We start from the raw sequence: 9,376 nt of genomic DNA on the forward strand, positions 1-9,376 counted from the left end.
CGCCTCCGAAAGAAAACCTCAGGAACTTCCTGTGCTGAGGAAGGATGGATACTTGGAAGTGTGTGTTCTTGAAATCTATCGTGACAAACCAGTCCTTGGACCTGATCTGAGACATGATCTGTTTGATAGTGAGCATCTTGAACCGAAAGTGTTTCATAACGCGGTTCAGCAGACGCAGATCTACGATCGGAGACAACCCCCCATCCTTGTTCGGAACAATGATGTATCAGCTGTAGAACCCGGACTCTCTTGAGAGAGGAGGAACACATTATATGGCCTCCTTCCTCAGGAGAGTGTCTACTTCCTGTTCCATTACCACTAGGACCACTAGTGTGGGGACAACCCCGTTGAAATGAGGCGGGTGAAAACCAAATTGGATTATGTAGCCTCTTTCTAAAGTCTGCAGGACCAATTGTGAGACATTTGGCAGAAGTTTCCTCACTGCCAGAAAGTCTACTAAGGGAACCAGCCTCTCGAGGCTGGCCTCTGTTGTGGCTGGAGGAGTCACTTCAATGCCCTGAAGTGGATGACCGTCAGGGAACGACCGTCCACTGAGCCCTGAAGAACCAGTGGTGGCAGGGGTATCAGCAGATTGAGGACGCCAGCCCCTCGGGACTGAGAGCACCTCGACGACCCCTGATCTTTCTGTCGGGGGGTTCGGGTAGTGACACTGTGCTTCTGGGCTTAGCGGTACAAGGTGCTGGATGATGGCAGGGGCTGTCCCGCTCATTAGCCCCGGGGACCTAGGAGTGGCGAGGGAGGAAACACTGGAACACTGCCGCCTGATTCCTCACCTCCTCAAACCTCTCGATGACAGTGTGGACTGCTTCGCTGAACAGGCCAGAGGGTGAAAGCAGTGCGTCCATCAGGAAGAATCTCTCCTTATCTTGCATCTTGGACAGATTCAACCACAGCTGTCTCTCCGTGGCTACCAGGGCTGCCATAGAATGGCCGATGGCTCTGGCCATCTCCTTGGTAGCATGGAGAGAGAGATCTGTGGGTCGACACAGTTCTTGAACTGCGTCGGAGTCTACCCCTCGCCTTCGTCCAGGTCCGTAAGTAGATCAGCCTGGTACGCCTTCAACACTGCCATGCCACAGCCTGACCTGCTGCCATATAAGCTTTACCTACTAGTGCTTAGTTCACCCAAAAATGAAAATTAGCCGGTGTTTTACTCACCCTCGTATGTGACTTTCTGCTTTCAGACGAATCCAATCGGAGTTATATTAAAAATTGTCCTTGCCCCTCCAAGCCTTTCAATGGGGGTAAGCGGGTGTTGGTTGTCAACAGTTCAGAAGACGTGAAATAAAGTGCGCGCACTGTAATAAAATGTCCCTCACACGGCTCCAGGGGGTGAATAAAGGCCTCCTGTAGCGAATTAATGCATTTTTGTAAGATAAGTATCCATATTTCAAACATAATAAACACTTTTTTCTCACTTCCGCTGACTGTGGTACGCGGAAGACGTTCAGGCGGATGATGTAGGACGTAGGCGTCGTGCGCGCCTCTGAGAAATGCAGGAGCAAAGGAAACAAAGTTTCCTTACTTTAGCAAAGGAAAACCAGTCTCCTCTTGGCTTATATCGAAATCTTCCTACATTTTTCTTTACAAAATAATCTTTATGTGCTTCTAATTCGTGAATGGCATTTTTTTTTGTCTCTCCGCGCTCGTCACTAATCACGCAACGCCGACGTCCTACGTCATCCGCCGGAACGGCTTCCGCGTATGAAGGCCAGGACATTTTTTAATATAACTCCGATTGGATTTGTCTGAAAGAAGAAAATCACATACACCTAGGATGCTTCGAGGGTGAGTAATACACAGGCTAATTTTCATTTTTGGGTGAACTAACCCTTTAAGCGGCTTAGTGGGAAGCCTCGGGGCCTTCAGCGACGATGCCAAGTCAGGGGACAGATAACTGGCAAGTGTCTGTTCCACCTGCGGCATCGCAACATATCCATGCTCACTCAGCTCTATAATATTCGAGTAAGTAGAGATGCTAGGGCTGAAGAGCCGGGATGAATATGGCTTGTTCCACGATCTCAACACCTCAGTGTGGAGGTTGGAAAAGAAAGGAAGGCCCTGGCATGCAGGATGCGATCTTACACGCAGGAAGCATTCATCTAATTCACTTTTCTGATGAACGTGCTTCTTGGCCGGCCAGTCGATCTCAAGAGCTAGTCGTGCATGCTCTGCTCCCAAACAAGTGACGCACAGATCATGTGAATCCCCGTCTGTAATAAAGTGTGGGCACGGGGGAGCACACAGCCTGAAGCACCACTCACCGATTTTTGTTTTCACTTTAACATTTTAATATCTTGCTAACAGAGGCTTACTAACTGACTTGCTAGCAATGCTTGCAAACACTCCACAGACATACTGCTACTGAAGAGCAGAAGCTTATCGGTGCTGCTTCGGATGCACTCTTATGCTTCCTGGTTGCTTAAGTCAACCCGCCCATGACGACTTGCTCCTCCATTGGACTGATTACACACGTGCTTCAGAACGTGGTCATGCAGAGGCGTTCCTATAGCGTTTCGATGCAGCTTGGTTTATTAAAAAAGAGAAACAAAATAATATGATATATGGGTTTTGTTTCACATTTAAATCTCAATTAATATATGCTCAATTTAGTCACTCAACTTATAATGCAGTTGAGAGGAAAATAAGTAATCAATATTATCTCTTAATGTGTGGACATCACTGCTGGGTCACAACTCTAAATGAATTCCTGTCATGGAATGTGAAATAGATTTGGCCTTACACATAAGGGGAAAAAGTCATGGCAAGTATCTATGCTGTTCTGCTGTCATTAGAGGAAGCAGTGCTCTGATTGCCACTGGCCAATAGTGTAATAGCAGGGTTACAGTTACCAGCACTGGCACACCCTGCCCCTCATTTGTCATGCCGTCAACTTTCCCTTTACATCACAGAGGGTCAAACAAACCTTTGAGAGTGCTGTATAAAAGAAGCCATTCACACTCTTCAATGTTTGCTGGTAATGGGCAAAAAACAAAACAAAAAAACAAGCAGTTAATAAAAGAACTCTCTGGAGAGGCCTTATGCATATATGAGTTATGTTCTGGATATTTATGAGGACTGGTGAAGGCCAGGTGTGTGTGTGTATTGTAATAGATTAAAAGGGATATAGAATACAAACATATCTCGACAAAAGTTAAGAACAGAGAGTCATCAAAATCTTGTAGTTTTTTTTAGGTTTTTTAATTCCTCTGAAGAGATTAATCAAATAAGACCAGTCAACTTCACAAAGAATAGTTTGCAGACACAAGTTTTAATTGTGCTTGCATTAACACATTCATTACCCGCACATCAAACTAACAGTCTGCTCTGTCAACACAATGAAAACACTGTATTCATTATCCATCCATGATGAAGTTACAAGAAAGTTTAAAAGCTAAGTTTGATGGCAAATTATTGGTAACTGACATTCTAATTTTGTTAGCAGATGCTAACAATTATATATTATATATATATGGTAGTTAAGATTTTGTCAGTTATATTAACGTTATTAATGTATAATTATACATGTCATTAACATATCACTTATATAATAATATACATGAATTGGAAGGCTAGGGAGTGTCATTATTATAATGTTATTAATATTATTATAATATAATAACATGTTATAATAATGTTATTATATAATGTTATTATATTATTATATAATATAATAACATACATGAAATATAATAAGTTGTAAAATATACAGGCACCATTTTTTTTACAGTGTTGTGTTGCAGTCTCTATGATATTCTGCTGTCTAAACTTGTCCCCATTCATACAGGTTTATTGGATTTTGCTGTCCATTTTACTGTCCACCCAGGCTAAAATTGTAAGTCTAATCAGTTAGAAAGGTATAGCACACCCCTCATCAATAAACTGCAGGTTTAAGGTACTATATCATTATATCTGCAGCACAAACAGTGCAAGGCAAGTTAAAATGTAATACTTAGGGGTTTGTTCAAATTGCATAAGCTATAGAAACAGGAATGCTTGCCTTAAGCACCACTAATAAAAAATTAATATTAGGAAATTAAGTAGATATGAATACAATGACAATTTATTGGGTGAACAAACCATAAATCTGAGCTGTGAATGTCTGTGAAGAATAGCTCAATTAATGGGTGTCTATAAGCGAAAGGTGGAATTAAAGAAGAAACGAGAGTTGGAAAATAAAGTATGAAAGATCTGACATGACTAAACTGATAAGGATGCAACAGCAAGAAATGTCCTGGAAGACTAAAAAAAAAATAATAATCAATTGAGGTCTACAGGGAAGAAAGAAAGGTTTGGGGGAAGGCGAGAAAGATATTCTTAACTAAATAATGAATTCTTCCGATTTTCTAACTTATGAAAGCTTATTCAGTACAAAAAAAGGACCCAATATTACATTTATAAAAATAAGTTATACTCCAATTATCTGAAGTGAGGCCAGAGCAGAGGAAAATTAAAGCAAGCAGAAATTTTTTTTTTATTTTTTATTTTTTTATATGCTTTTATATCAAAGCAGGTCTCCAACAAGCACAACATTTTAGTCTGTCAAAGTATGGCCTTCAGCTTTATGTCAAGTTTTTTGATGCTATAGCCCTAAAACGTGATTAGAAACCACAGCTCTGCTTAAAGAGTTTTGCACCCTCCACAAACCGGCATACTGCAATACCCCGCAAACCGAGGACACCAGATTCCCAGCCGGCACAAGTTAGCTGAACTGCCAGCGTAATGCATTTTAAAAGCGTGAATATTCCTTGAATATTTCTGTCAGATCAAATGTGTGCAGCACAGCTGGACATGCCCTTACACAAATATGTGTATGAAATGAGTCAACACAGTGTATAAACATCATTGCTGATACATTTTGATGGAGGCAATCATCAGATTAGCCCAGTATTGCAAGTAGACAACTGTAGGAAAGTGTTAATTATTTCAGAGAATCAAACATAACTCCACAACATGGAAAAATTAAGTTGTGTATTATTTGCAAACTATGCATATTCTAATTAAATTACATAATTGTTCTGTTCCAAAACCGAGTAAGCTGCTTAGAGGCAGCATTTAAATGTATTATGTGTAAGGAAATGCATTTAAGATCTCCTAAGATACAACATTTTTGCCATTTTGTAATGTTCTTATGGTTCACAATGAAGGTGTTCCCTGAATGTATTGTGCCAAATTCTGAAAAACTATCTGGAACAAATGAATAATAATAATAATAATAATAATAATAATAGACATTTCAATCACTTCCAAAATAATCTCGGTAAAGAAGTTCAGTGTCGTTCAAAAATAAAGTGTAGGTGCTGTGTTGAGTATTTTTTTTAACCCAGGCTCATTGGAAAATGTGCCTGTGGCGTCATTTCTACAGAATTATATTACATTGCTTCTTTACATTACTGTCACGCTACGTGTAGAGGAAAGGCACACGAAAACGAAGGTAATCAACACAAGAGTTTAATAGAATCCAAGAAGATGATAATATATGAAGGCAACGGGAACACGCAGCAAAACATCATCAGCTACATTCAATACTGGACAACCTGAGGAACAGAACGGGGAATACTTATAATTACTCAAATATGGGACTAATGACTAGATTAATAGAACACAGGTGAACAGAATGAACTAATCAACACAAGAGGTAAAACTAGGTTAGGGGAAACATGAGGGAAGAAAACAGACTAAAAGTCCATGGTGGTGACAATTACATTCCACAACACTTTCAAAGTGAAATGTCCAGTGAGTGACGCTAAAAGCGCATTAAGTTTTATGCAAAACAGAATTTTGGCAATGTTATTACATTGTTTCTTGTACGTATCACGGCATTCATGCTCTATCACATTTGAAAATGACGTACCATCTAAACTCACACCCTACATTAAACCTAACCGATAGTGTTAACAAGCAAAACATGAAGCCACCAACCCACTTTATCTTGCTTCTACAAGTCTTTGCTGTACCAGGTGTGCTACTGAGCAAATTTACTATGTCAGAAAAGCCACAAATATGGAGCTAATTATGTTATGTTATGTTACAAGTCAGAATTTATTTGTATACAAATCATACGCTACGGTAAAATTGTTTTGAGGTCATAGTATTGTGCAATTAATTATGTGTAATTAATTTTCTACAGCAATCTGCCTCTGTAATCATAGTTTGTGTGAAAAGGAATACAATTTGTTGTTTTAATGCCACTAGTGTTAATTTCTGCTGGAGACTGCAAAACATTATGTATATGTACGTTTAGGTAAGAGCCTATATTGGTATGTTTATGCTGCTTACAGTATCATGCCATTAGCTGAACAATATGTTAATACCAATCTCAAATGATGTCAATTGCAATTGCGAGTTTCTTACTTAAGCGTGGAGTTGTAGAGTGTTCCAAATCAGTCTCTTATGAGATTCCATGATGGCTAGAATGTTGTCTTAGAGAACAGTTGCCTGTAGGCAGTGATGCAGCTCACTAGGTTTTGGAACACAGCTAATGAATGATACATGAGGTTAGCAGCCATCCTTTCAATATTAAAGTTGCCTTCTACTTTTAGTGATTATCAGAATAACACATTATAAATGCATTGTTTCTGCAGGTCCAATGGGTTTGCATGTCTTTACATCTCTTTTAAGTATTTGATGTGTGCATTCTTAAAAATTAAAAATGCACTTAATAGATAGTTTGTGCCAGTTTTAAAACCGAGCTAGTTGCTCGGCAATGCAAAAAAAGTTATGATATGCTAAACAAGCATTTTATTTGTAACTGTACAATATGAAGCCAATAAAGTCACAAAGACTATTGAGGGCAAAAGAGCTCAAAATGAAAGTTCAGTTATATTGGCATCACCAAAAAGGCCATGCCTTCATTCCTTCATAAATATTAAAATGCTTGCTGTCTCATTACCAAGTTTGCCCTTTTCAGTGAAAACTTTGAAAAAATCCCTTGCTAGATAAAAGGGGGTTGGGTGTGTGGAATGATAAGAGTTTAGAGCAGAATTGAGTGTCCTTTATTGGCAAACACAAAGCGCACACACATATGCCATGGCCAAGATTTCACTTCTATCTATTATAGAGGGATCAAGTGTGAGACAGATTGTTTCACTCCAATGAGATGTGCTGTCACAGAAGTTACCAATAAAATGCATTTCACTTTAAGGACCTCTGAACGTGTTGTTTCCTCTGTGAATGGCTGCTGAGAGTTTTGGAATCTGTGCTATAGTTTGGAAAAATATCCATTCTATGCATGCACAATATTGTGGCACTAGCTTCAACATAAATTGATGCAATATGATTAGAGTTAGCAAATTCAAAATTCATGCCTTGCTTAATGAGTCCTAAGACATATATTGCATTCATATGCATCTGTCAATCTCCCTTGATAGTTTAAAAATGTGTCCAAGCCTTCATTCATTTGAAAATGTCATGTTAGAACTAGAAACAAAAAATGTTGACAGTTTCTGAGATGTTACTGGAGTAAAAAAAGAGGCAGTATGATTGTGTGATACTGCTTTTTTACACATATAAATAAATACTGGCAGCACTATCCATACTGACAGTTCAATAAATAAGTACATTTTAAGTAGCATACACTTTAAATACTATATTGCCAGTTACTTCATCCATATTTGTTCCGTCAGTGAAAATAGTTCCACACAAAGCCACAACAGAACCATTACAACACACACTAGTGGTGTTTTGTTCCTGAACGATTCAGTGTTTTTGAACAAAGTAGTGAAGTAAATAATTCAATGACTCATTAATATTGACACTCTTGTTTCATTCCTGAAATGAGTCAGCAATTTTGACTCACTTATAAGAAGTTCAGTGTCTTTGGGCTCTTGTATTATTATTATTATTATTATTATTATTATTATTATTATTGTTTTAGTTTCAGTTCTGTTTAGCTCCTGTTTTATTTTCCCCTTTTTAGCCTAATTGTTTCCACCTGTGCCAACAATTAATTCTGGCATTTTATCTTTTTTGAAAATAAAACTGCTCTACAACTATGCATCATTGGTATTACATGACATAATTTATATTGAAATGACTGGATTTTGCCACTACTTATACACAGGCTGGCAGTCTGTCTGGAACAAACAAAGACAAGCAGAGTGATACAACCAATTAATTAAATATAACACTTTAGGAATGTCATTCCATATATCAGTGTTGGTTTTCTCTGTGAGAAACAAAATTATAATTGTTGACATATGTGGTCACTAAGAACTGTTTAAAAATTCTCCTTTTGTTTCACTGGGAGGAAAAAAAAACAGCATATGGATTTGGAACAGCATGAGTCTGAGTAAATGATAGCGGCGTTTTCATTTTAGGTGAGCTATTCCTTTAGGTTCCCTGATTTCCCTTGACTCTGCTGTGTTCAGGCCCCGCAAACCTCAAAAATAACTGCAACCATGCTTTTTGTTGACAAAAACCCCTCATGAAACAAACTGCAGATGCATTTTCTCTCTTTGTGGTCTCTCTGCTCTTACATCTATGAGTGTCCATACTGACAGCTGAAGGCAACAAAACAACAGTGTGTGCATCTCTTTGCCTCTTACTCACACAAACAGCTCTGTGTTCCTGAGTTCTCGTCTCTCTCATGGGAATCTATCTTCTCATATCAAAACAAAGGGTATTCATCAAAGGTCTGCCTCCTGGTTGCCACATCAAAACAAAATAAGTGATAATAAAAAGCCGAAAATAATGTTACTGCAAAACAATACAGGAAGCTTTCTGGCTTCTCTGCATAAAGACGGCAATTTCATCTCATTTTGATTTTCAAAACCTGCTCCTAATCAAGCAATACATTGTTATTATTCCATCAACTAATCCATCTGTACACAACACCACAAACAAAAGGCTGGCCGCTAGAGTGAATCTTCCCGCTGCAACCACTGGTAAAATGTGAAAAAAGTGAAGCTGCAGACATGTCCTTGAAGGCAATGCCCGGTTATGACCTATGCTAAACCATATCATTAATCGGCATGCTCAATCGTTATGGACAGAAATCCATTATCAGAAGGACAGTGCTAAATATTATTGCTAAATATTACCAAGAACAAATATTTAGTATCTGTGACTGAAGTCTGACTAAAATAAATGCAGTAAGTAAATAAATAAATTGCTTCAAGTATAAAAGAAAACACCGAAAATCATGTTGATAATATCATTCATTCATTCATTCATTCATTCATTCATTCATTCATTCATTCATTCATTCATTCATTCATTCATTCATTCATTCATTCATTCATTCATTCATTCATTCATTCATTCATTTGTTCATTCATTCATTCATTCTTTCATTCTATCTGTATAGCAAGAACATTTAAAATAATTACATAAAAAAATAATTGTATTCAAGGAC

The sequence above is a fragment of the Sinocyclocheilus rhinocerous genome, unplaced genomic scaffold (assembly GCF_001515625.1).
Source record: "Sinocyclocheilus rhinocerous isolate Xijiao unplaced genomic scaffold, SAMN03320098_v1.1 scaffold880, whole genome shotgun sequence".
NCBI lineage: Eukaryota > Metazoa > Chordata > Actinopteri > Cypriniformes > Cyprinidae > Sinocyclocheilus > Sinocyclocheilus rhinocerous.